We start from the raw sequence: 11,607 nt of genomic DNA, 5'->3' as shown, positions 1-11,607 counted from the left end.
ACAGGTGTAGATCAAGGAGAAATTCTGTAGTGTCCCACGGGGAAAATACTAGAAAAAATTTTTTGCTAGGTTGCTGTGTTACTCCAAAGAGGTGTTGGTCACTGCTTGAACCACAGCTTAATCCAATATGGTGTAATCAAGTGGTTTAGTGTTACAGCATCTTTCAACTAAATCTTTCCGTTACTGAGCTAGAACTTTAACTTGGATCTCTAATCCAGCAAATGCTTTAAGTCTTTTAAACTTCTATTTTTGGATTATTTCTTTGAATTGCCTCTTTAATAGAAATCTTTGCTTTGCTTTAGGTTGGGAGTCATCGGGAAGAAAGCGTCAGCCTCAACAGCAACCATGCAGTTCTTCCCAGTACAGTTCCTGCTCAGAGCACAGACCTAAATCATAAAACACAAGAAAGCTACAGAGGTAACTTCCTGTGATATTAAATGCTGAACAGCACCTGAAGTAGTCCAGAGCCACTGAGGCTCTAGATCTCGGTAAACTCTCATTGACACAGGGGATAGGGGCATAGATAATGCTGTGAAACAAAAATAAATTTTAAGTCCTGTAAACCACCACTCATAGAGATACCTGCAACATTTGTGAGGACATCCTCGTGTCAGATTTGTCCCAGTGTAGCCTGAGCAGAAGAGTGGGTCACAGCCACACTCTTCCAGCTGAAGGAGCTGTACTGCCACTTGCAGTGCTGCAGCTGCTCCCCAGTCAGCCCAGAGGGCTGTGGAGGGAGCAGAGGCCAGATTCCAGTTGCTCCACATAGGTATTCACAGTTCCCTCCTTTTTTAGCCTAAAGAAGTAAGCTATAGAAAACAGAAGTCATCTTATTCATTAGTGTGCTTGCACCAGTTAGGGATGTGTTTGCTGCACATTTGGCCTAAGCCCAAGCCTTGATGTCAGTGCAGCTCTGCCCTTAAATTTGCAGCCAAGACACAAGGTGCAAATTTCCTTACTGTGCTAAATGTCCTTTAGTCTTTAACAGTGTTGTTCTTAGATTAAGCTGTTACTGACCAAGCTGCTTTATGAATTGTGTTCCCTTTACAACCCACGACACGTGTCCCAGGTGCAGCAGCTAGTGGGATTTCTGTTCTGTTGCCAGAAGGTAGTTGTCTTGTTGCCTTCCCAGACTTCTGCTTGGCTCTGCTTCCATCAACAGTATCTGCTCGAGATTGTCTTAAATGTTTTCACTCCTTTGATGCTCATACTCATCTCTGGTTGCATGCAGCGTTGTCAGGTGGCTTACAGAGCCAGTCTGTGGCTATAGGTCCAACAGAAATCAAGTCTGAACATAAGGAGAAGGATGAAAACATACACGAACCTCCCTCATCGGATGACATGAAATCAGATGATGAGTCCTCCCAGAAGGATATCAAGGTCTCATCTAGAGGTCGAACAAGGTGGGTTGCTGACATGACCTAGAGAACTTGTGCTTCATTAGTGCTCTGTTGTACGTTGTCCTTAAGTTTGATAAATTCATTTCAAGGCTTTAGCATGACATCAGTGCATACATTAGTAGGCAGCTGAAATAGTTTGCAGCATTTGTATCTGTTTAAATATAAGATGGAAGATTTTCTGGGGAAGTTTCCTGAAAAGTGTGTGTTCTTTTATGTTAGTGCCTTGCCTAACAACCTGCCTGTACATTTAAGTAGTAGAACTTTCAGAGCACTCTCACTGACTCGCTGCCCAGAGAGTCCCTCCCGCTGCCCAGCACTGAGGATGGGAGGACGCTGGAAACACGGTACTTTGTACCTGGACCAGGGCTGCGCTGCTCACCGCCAGCCAGCAGTGATGGAGAGCAGCAGCCTGAAATCCTGGAGGCTGGGCAAATATGACAGCTAAATATCCTTTTTAAACACTTTGTCCCCTTCCAAAACACAGACGAGAAACCTGGAGAGCTGACGCCAGGTAAAGTGCTTTTGGATGTGCCTGACAGGCCTGACACAGGCGTTGAAATTCAAGAAAACAATCAGAATTCTGCAGCCACTGGCAGGGGAGTTTATACTGTCACACGTGTCTAATGGAACGTTAGTGTATTTGCTTCAGTAGAGCAGAGGTTTTGTGCAGTTTTAGACTGAACTGGACAGTCCTGTATTGAATAGGCGGCTGTGCAGCTTAAGATTATCATTGGAAGTGACACAGGAATTCTACATGTAAACGCTTTAACCGGGGTGTTAGATGAAAAAATAGTTCTAAAATTGGCCAGTACAGTCTTTAAGAAAAATACAACTTTTTAATAAGCATATTAAGTTGAAATTTATTTAGATGCTTTTTTATGTAAGCTGATATGTTGGAAACTAGCAAAAATTGTTTGTTGAAATTGATTGATTCTTCACTTGACGAGGTGGCTGAGTTACCTCTCAGCTATTGGAACATCCATCAGAAATGGAGTGAAGTGATAGTTTGGTAGCTGGTAATTTGGTAACACCTTCTGCTTCGAAGGGCAGTGCATCGCCACTGCTTTTCCTAGAGATGTTTACCATCTGCAGGCAAGGCTCTGTGGGATATTTTTCAGGCAGAAACCATTTAATGTTTATTCTGAGGAGAAGGCAGGGACAACAAGAATTACTTTGAATACTTAGGCATTGATACCTGACACTTTCATAGTTAGCTAGTTATACTTCAAATAATATTCAAATAGATTAAGTGAGAAGAAATTTCATTTCATCAACTGAAAATTTTGCACCAGCAGCAGGATCACCTGTTTGAAATACCACTGGTGGTTCAATATACTCTTATTTATACTTTCTTGCAGCAGTACTAATGAAGATGAGGATTTAAACCCAGAGCAGAAAATAGAAAGAGAGAAGGAGAGGAGAATGGCAAATAACGCTAGAGAACGTTTGCGCGTGCGAGATATTAATGAGGCGTTTAAAGAACTCGGCCGAATGTGTCAGCTTCATCTGAAGAGTGAAAAACCACAGACGAAACTGCTTATTCTTCACCAGGCTGTGGCAGTCATCCTCAGCCTGGAGCAGCAAGTGAGAGGTCAGTAGCCCCACATCGTGGCGCGGTGCTTCTGTTCACGGAACAGGGCCGGTCTCTGGTAATCTGCACGGTGAGATGTGCAGGTTACTAGAACCACCGTTGCTGCTCTGTAACGATGCGGAAATTCTTTACGAAAAGTAAAGAATTACTTTTAAAAAAGAAAAAAGATGGGGGCAGAAGGTGGGTTTATACTTTGTTTTTTTCCTCTGTAATTAGCTATCTCTTCACCTGTGTTTCCAAGGTGAATTAAAATATTGACACATCTTGCTTTAAATTGTAAGAAGCACTTGCTCGGTGGTACAAAAGCTTTGCCAAAAATAAGAGATTTATTTTAAGATGAGCCACACATAATTGAAATATTAAAATGCAGTGACTTTAACTGCATTTAATTAGGGTTTTGCATTAGATATGTACTGGGGAGGAGGGAGGAAACCTTGACTGAACCAGGGTTGTTTTTGCATGTATTTTCTTTCTCTGATTAATTTAAATTTTTTCCAAGAAAGAATGAGTAGGCTGGGAAAGTATTTCAGCTGTGGATGATGCCAGTGATCATATTTGCTTCATGTGCTACAGCTTAGAATCACCGATGCCACTGAATGACGTCAGTGTTTTATTTTTGTTTTTTGGTTTTGCTTCCATTTCCTAATTTGTTGCTTGCATTTTGCACAGGAGGTCAAAGCAGTTGTTAAAAGTTTCTTGAATGTGACAACGTGAATAACTTCACATAAGCCCATGTACTTTGTAGGAAGGATGAGATGTGCTTTCAGGCAGAGTCTTACTAACCCGGTTTTTAATAAAGAAACACACTGTCTCCAGTCAGAGCTCTTCCAAGGCATATAGACCAACTAATGCCATGGCACAGCCCTGTTTTAGCATCTCTGAGGCTTTGATCCAGGGCATTGTTTTGGTCTGAAAAGGTTTGCCATAGTCCAGAAGATAAGGTTATATATTATGAAGTCAGAATAACATTAATCAGGCATGGTTTTTAATGTTCAGAAACCTACAAGTCCATCTCCCTGCTCTCATAGATTCTGTAATCACAGAAAGGTCTGTGTTAAAAATAATGAAATAACTTCTGCCTTGGTCAGAGGTTGGTTCTGAACCTTAGGTCTCTGGGAGAAAACTTTTTCTAAATGTACTTAGTTAAATTGGCCCTATTCTGCTGGCAGTGTCAATGGAGAGCTTTTCCTTCCCCACGTTTGCATCGGGACCTTTACCCTGTGTGCACCTGAGGAAGGCTGTCAGCAGCACACTGTACCTCTCGTGGAGAGGCCGTGTTCCCCGTTTGGTCGCACCCATCTTTCTGTGCACCTGTTCCTGAAACTGAGTGACCCCAGAGCTTTTTGTGGCACCCAGAGAAGCTTCCACCAGTGCATTTGGTAATTGCATAAACAATTTCCTCTCTTCACTGCTAATGAAGCTTCTCATTTTGTGATTGGTGCTATTCAAAATAAAAGATTTCAGATTTTAAGCTTTAGCTGTAGGCTAGCATTTTTATCTCCATTTCCTAAATCACTGTAAATTAACTTTCTTTCAAAGTTTCCACATAATTAAATCTTCTGTAAAACTTAAAGGCAAGCCACACTGAAACAAAGAAAACTGTGATTAAGAAAAGTTAGCAGGTTTTTTTTCCAGTAGACTCTTTGGGGAGTGCTCATCCTTAGGAAATGCAGGAGGAGGCTATTGATAACGACTTGGGAGAAAGCAAAAGTAGTAAGTCTGTCTAAAATTGCCTCTGTCAGATTGGCTAGATTCTACCCCTTGTAAAATCCACATGGGTCAGCAAACTGCAGGTACCGGGCTGGGGAGGGTCTGGCGTGCCTGTGCAGTGCACCAGGAGGGCTTGTGCCCTCTGTTGAGTTTCACCAGTCTCCTTACACCTAAAATGTACCTGTCATCTTAACCTGCAAAACAGAACTCACTGACAGCCAGAAAAATACCTCGGAATGTTGTTTAAATTCAACAGCTACTCACAGAAAGATTGCCCACGTTTGCGTATCTTTGGCCATTGTGATTAACACCTTCTATATTCTGATTCATGAGAAGCCATTTTGAAGAACAGGAAAAGACTTAGGCGCTGTTGTTATTTGAAAACTAGATCCAAATCTACATCTGTTGAAGCTAATTGGGGAAGTGGAAACATACTGATGGAAATATCTTGATAGCTGGTCCACGAGGTGGCTTTTATAAAGTACTGTCTTTAATGTTAGTGGAAATACAGTTTGGAAAAAAAAAAATCCTGCTCTTTGTGACTGTCATGATTCTTTTGATTTAAGCGAGACGGGCACAAGATGATCTCACAGACTTGAGGGTGTGAAGAGAACTACCAACTTAGGATGTTCTACCTCCCCTGGTCTAACACCAGGGTAATATTTAAGATGATGCCAGAAGCAGTTACATTGCTAAAACTAACTTCATGTCAATAAGATTGGTATGACTTCAGCATACCAATGAAATGCAGGAATCTCTGGCTTAGTACATTGTAAATTACAGACAGTTCTTGTTTTGCACTGTAGCAGCTTCTAGTGACATGAGAGGCACCTTTTACAAGTGTTTTGAAGGGACATGTAGGCAGCTAGTAAAATTTGTGGGTTTTTGTTTAAAATACCAGGTTAGGAGATGCCTGGTAGGATTTTCAGTAGCGCTTGTGTGCAGCTTTAGAGACCTATACGTTGCCACAGGAACATAAGCAGTTAGAAGAGGGAAGCTGCATAGCTGTCTTCTACTACAGTGGTTACTGTATCAACATTCCCCAGCATATGAGATGTTCAGAGAAATTTTTCTGTTACAGAACGAAACCTAAACCCTAAAGCAGCCTGCCTTAAGAGAAGGGAAGAAGAAAAAGTTTCTGCCGTATCGGCAGAGCCACCAACACCACACCCAGGAAGCCACCCTGGCCTGAGTGAAACTACCAACCCTATGGGTCATATGTGAACACCAGCCAGGTACGTCTCTTGTCTAGAGGGGAATGGCACTTGTTGCTTTTCATTAGCTAAAACTTGGGAGAACTAGATGTGTTTGCTCTTTAGTTACTGAGCTGCCACTAGCACGAAACTTCTTTGTGCTGCTAAGTACTGTGATGTCTTTGAGCATAAGCCGAAGCATGCAGATTTGTGCAGTTTTATATTAAAACCTCAAGAAATCATCGTTAAAGGCTCTTCAATTCCACGTGTTGTTGCCAATGGCTACATCTCTTGGCTCAGGTGGCCTTCTTGGCGTGACTTCAGAGGAGTAGTTTACAGCTTGCTAGATAAGCCAAGCATAATAGAGATGAATTACACATCTTCAAATGGTCTAAATATCACATTAGTTCGTTTAAAAATCCATGTATTGTTTTCCAGTGCTAATACAAACACTTAGAGAGACTTTTCATCTCAAAAGAAATTTGCTGTCTAGCTTAAGGCAGATCATTCTGATTCAACCGATTTGCCCTACAGAGGTTGCTAACTATCTAAAGTCACAATCTGTATTAATGAAGATAGTCAAGATTTAAAAAGTAGTGTTTTCAGCTTTGCAAGATAAACTGGTGTTTCCAAAAGCCCCATGCAATTCAGTACACAGTAGTTCGTTTAAAACACGCTGATAGGGAGGCCTTACAAGAGTATTAGTCTTTTGGGTTTGCTACATGCCGTTGGTTGGATTCTGAGTATTCTATGTCTTTTAGAACAGTAGAACTGTTGCCACTTTCAACAAGAGTAAGAGATTGGGTTCAATACCCTTATTTTAATCTGTGACTTCATCTTCTGGTTTGGGAGGGTTTTTGTTGTGTACATGCATTTGGTTCCAGAACGTATCCCATGGAAGTTCATTATTCCTGGTGTTCCTTAGAAAGCAGCTGAATGGCATTTAGACCAAGCTTTATTCAAGTCAGTATCTTCCCCATCCCTTACAGGCAGCTTCTTGCTTCATAAACAAAATGGGGTTTCTTTTTACAAAAACAAGGTGCTCTGAATTTCTTTGTTTTATTTCATACCAGAGCAATAGACCACTTCCAAATGGTCAGCTAGTTCTTGATTTACAGGAGACTTTCTAGTCTGTTCTTGCTATATTAATGTAAGGAACCATTTTCATAAGTTTTCTATTAAAAAAATCAAAGATCAAGTGTAAGCTGACTGAGGTGTGATGTAGGCACGAAAAAGGCTGTACGGGCTTATCGGCTATATGGCAATGCATGCCTTCAACAGCAATGGTGAAGTTAGGGACTGGCTCCTGCTTACTTTAGAAAACAGTCATACGCAAACAAAAGGGCTGAGATTTGCAGGTTATTCCTTCTCCCATATCCAGAGCCCAAACAGAATATTCCTGAGGCTGAACTGTTCAACATGCTGTATTCAGTAAGGAAATCACAGGGGTTTCAAGGCACCAGTGTTGTTGTCTTTCATACTTCACTGACTGGAAGTGCCATAAGATACAGTGTAAATTAGTCCTCTGATGTTGCTATTAGCTTCTTACTGATTCTTTTCCTAATGCTTCTTTCTTCTCCCAAATTTCTTTATAGAATTCCAGAATTTATTGGTAGGATACACAGAACGTGACCTTCCTTCACAAGGACACAGACAACTAACATTATATGAAGACACAAACCTGACAGGAGAAAACACTTGAAGCAAGAAACCCAAATGCAATCTTATGATCAAAGCTACTGGTCAACACCTGCATCAGGATTGAAGATACAAGATCTTCAGATAGAATTTCAGCCCATGAAATACTCTGAACGTATCATTCTGTTGCAAGCAGTGTGTCGCTTCTGCACAATCAGACTGTTGTGATCTCTCCACTCATTGTGGAAGTTGCCTTGTGCCTAAACTGAATTGACAAATGCATTGTAACTACAAATTTTATTTATTGTTATGGAACTGTAAAGGTCTACATATAAAGGGAAGAGTTAACACGTTAAAAGCTGATAAAACTTCAGCTGGATGCCAGCATTTACTAAAACTGTTCACATTCAGAGAACAAAGCAGTGACAACCGTCGTCGACCCGTAGCATTCCCAGCATACCTATTAGTGTCTTAAAAAAGGAAGGGAAAAGTCTTTTGTTGTCCTTTCCTCTCCTTTTGCCATATGACTAGTGTTTTCCATGCAATAGGAAACTATTCCTTGGTATAGCTTTTTTTTATGTTATTTTTGGTCTCTGGTAATCTGAAGAGTTATGGTCATAGTTCCCCTTCCATACTGAGCGCTGTGCTTCAAGCCAGCAAGGCCTCATGAAGGCTGCAGGCAGGAGCAATACTGTGACCATAACATTTCTTGGATTTAAAAAGTGATTTTTATTTTCCCTCAGACTTTCCTCAAAACTTTTTTTTCCTCTAATTATAAACAAAACCTTTTTAGGCTTCTAGGCTTCATAGTAAAGCTTGTAACGTGAAGTGTAAATTGGGTGGGGAGAATCTACTTTGTTAGAGTCGCTTTGTTTTCCGAGCAGTAAGTACTACATATAGTACATGTAAAGTGTTAGCTGTACGTAAGCACAAAATGCATTAAACTACAAAGGAGATTTTTTTTCAGGCTGTAATTTTGGTGAATAGTAAAATCCTGAATTCACCATGGCAGGTAGTGTGATGATTTAACCACCAGTGAGGTGGGCTCACTTACATAATGGAATATAAGAGCAATGGTCACCAGTTTTTCCTTACTGTATACATGAATTATCTTGTCATTTTTGTGTGGCTTGTCAGTGGAGGGGAAAAAAACACTCGTGTGAATCAAACGCAAGCGAATGACCCCCTCCCAAGCCACATCAGCATTAAACCTTTAAATGTTTCTCCACCGGAACAGTGTCCATAAGTATTCCTTCATCACAGGTGTGTTGACTTGATTAAAATCCCTTTGAACTTCCATGGAAACTGTCTTCCACTGCAATGACCATGGGAGGAAATTTCCTAAGCCAAGGTTCTCTGAGCTATTGTTTATAATAGTGCATCTTTCACCACTGGCAATTGGTTCGCACATGAAACAGGAACAAACTGATAATTTTTGTGAAGTCATTTAATTCGAAAGAACAAAAGGTGGATTGTTAAAATAATGAATTTAAGCTCTTGTTTTGGATGGTTCCTAACGAAACAGTTTGTGGAATTAGTGGACTCATTTCTATTACTTTAATTTGCATATATCATCAAATAACACCTGATTATATCTGTGGCCTTGTTCTTCATTTCAGTGTTTATCAGCTAAACAGATTTGTTGCTTATGACGTGTGAAAGTGATCACGTGCCACTGCCTGGCCTTTTTCCTTCTAAGCTTGTTGTCTTTTTGGCTATATTAGGCTTTGCAGTATGCCCAGAAGCTTTCCTTCATAAAATAGAAAGAAAAAAACATTTGGCTTATTTTTCACTGTAGCTAGTCTTTTATACAATAATCTTGTAAGAAAATTTCTTGAATTCTAAATATTACTCTTTCTAGATTTTTGAAATTGAAAAAGTTTTCAGTAAAAAGTTTCTTACTTTATTTTACTATATTAGGTAGTAAAAATGTAGGGTTATTTACCATAACCTGTTCATTAATATCAGAAATTTACAATAGCATTGTAAGACCATAGTAGGGTTCTAGCATACCGTGTAGTACCTATGGAGTATTGTAAGAGCTAATTGTCCGAGATGAATTGCTTCTCATCTTGTTCTCCAGTTTCCATTGTTGGTTTATTGCAGATTTGTACCCTGTGTCAAATTTCAAGGTATTGCTGATAAACCTTTCCAACCAGCAGCAAGAAGTTCAAAAAAATTTCTGTCAATGTAACAGAAAACACTATGTATATAACATTTATGTAGCAATAAATGTGCCATCTTTTTTTTTTAACATCGTAAATCAGTGAGTTTTTTTAATTTCTCTCTCCTCGTAGGTAGTGGTGCTTGAAAAACACCAGCCAAAACAGCTGCTGCCTTTATCTGAGTAAACCCTAACGTTAATTCTCAAGGTACGCAGTGTGAGTTGCAGGCGTGGTAAGTGCTGTTGCTGTTCCCTGCGAAGCAAACAGAAGTTCCAGCATGGTCTCTGGGGAGGAGCAGCACCTAACCTGAGGTCTCTTGTGGGGAGGAGCAGCACCTAACCTCAGGTCTCTGTGGGGAGGAGCAGCACCTCACCTGTGTGAGCTGCTGCGCAGGAAGGGAATTGCACGGGCAGAGGGCAGACTGGGAGCAGCAGCTGATCCCCTATGCATAAGCCTCCTGCTACATAGTGCTCCTCTACTTTGCCTGTCCTTAAGATAGGTTTCTAAGATCTAAGCCCCTTTTGTGCCCTGAAGTTCACAGCTGAGGTACTTCTGAAATTGATTGATGTGTCTATGTAGGTTTTATGGGGGGGAAAAAAAAAAGGGGGAAGGGGGGGGAAATGTTGCAGCTTAAGCTCAAAATTAAAATTTTCCCATTTCCTACAATTTTATCCTGTCACTGCAAATAAAAGAAAATGGAAGCTAGCAGTGTTCAAGGCATACAGATAGTGGTGAAATCTTCATGCAATTCCTAGTCTACAAATCTTTAAGCCAGAACTCTCAAGCAGGCTGTGTAGGAGCTTGAGTTTCTTCAACTCTTCTCTCAATAAATGTCCCCTGGGATAAGTAAATCAAAGACCAACACAAACAGAGATACTAGAAGTGAACTTGGGGGTATGTCAGTATGGCTGCTGCGCTCTGCCTAATTCCCAGCTCTTGATACTATTCTTTGTAACCTCAGAAAACCTGATGATTATGGCAGAGAACTAGTTCACGTTGCAGACTTACCAGCGTGCATATACAGGCAAATTTTTCAAATATGCCAGTACTTGTGCCACGGGAAAAGCGCTGGCCAAATACAGGTGGTGAGACTCAGCCATGTAAGTATCTCTTTTAGCATGTCTTCAGTAGTAGCTGTGGAAGAGGTGCCCATGTCCCCCAGTACATGTTCTCAATTCTCACTCCAGTAAGAATTCTAAATCCGGCCTTTAAGCATCCATCATCGCTCCTCTCCCCTCTTCTGAATGAGACCTACTACAAGTGTGACACTTCTCTCAGAGAGTAAAAGTGGCATTTTCCCCTTCTTCACCTTTACCCTACTTCTGCTGTCCTGTTGGCATATACTGTCTGATCACAAATCCTTCATCTTTCCGGTGTACGTTTCCTTCTTTTTTTTTTGTCATGGAAGAGATGCACATTGGGATACCTTTGTTAAATGCGATTCTGCTAGGATGAGCATTTGGAATATTGTAGGAAGGCTTTCCTGTAAATCTAAAATATTGGGAAAGGCCTAAAATGGGACTTCCGTCTGGTTTTCCTCCAGCACTGAGTAGCTGCTGTTAAAAAGAAGGTTCTGGGTTCCTAAAGTAAGAGTTAATGTTCCCCCCAAGAGCTCATCAACATTTTCCATGTCAGCGTCTGGAAATCATGGCAGAACAAAAATAAAATGCAGCAGTCTGTTAAAGACAACCTAGACACTGGATGGTAAACTTTGCTGTTTGTAACACTAATGCCTTGTGCTTGTAATATACCTAATCTATGGATATTAAAATATCCTGTAAAAGGAAGACAGGACGTGTCCCAGTTTCAAAGCCTGGCAGCATTTGAAGAGCAGGATTCAAGAAGGCCCAACAGGAATGGATAAGCAAGGTGACACCTTCCTGCCTCTGTGCAGACACGATGTGGCCAGA

At 40.8% G+C, this 11,607-nt stretch overlaps 1 pseudogene across 1 annotated transcript; it reads left to right on the top strand.

Annotated features, from left to right (window-relative positions):
• The first annotated feature begins 302 nt into the window (after nucleotides 1-302).
• Nucleotides 303-9,795, top strand: LOC103778833 (annotated as a pseudogene). The gene is made up of 5 exons (XR_608192.1): nucleotides 303-417; nucleotides 1,232-1,403; nucleotides 2,759-2,991; nucleotides 5,783-5,936; nucleotides 7,490-9,795. The product of XR_608192.1 is annotated as a transcription factor 12-like (transcript).
• Nucleotides 9,796-11,607: the final 1,812 nt, after the last annotated feature.

This window comes from Merops nubicus, unplaced genomic scaffold, assembly GCF_000691845.1.
Source record: "Merops nubicus isolate BGI_N331 unplaced genomic scaffold, ASM69184v1 scaffold11728, whole genome shotgun sequence".
In the NCBI taxonomy this organism is placed as follows: domain Eukaryota; kingdom Metazoa; phylum Chordata; class Aves; order Coraciiformes; family Meropidae; genus Merops; species Merops nubicus.
The sequence above is the reverse complement of the archived record's forward strand: the minus strand, read 5'-3'. Positions and strand labels throughout refer to the sequence as shown.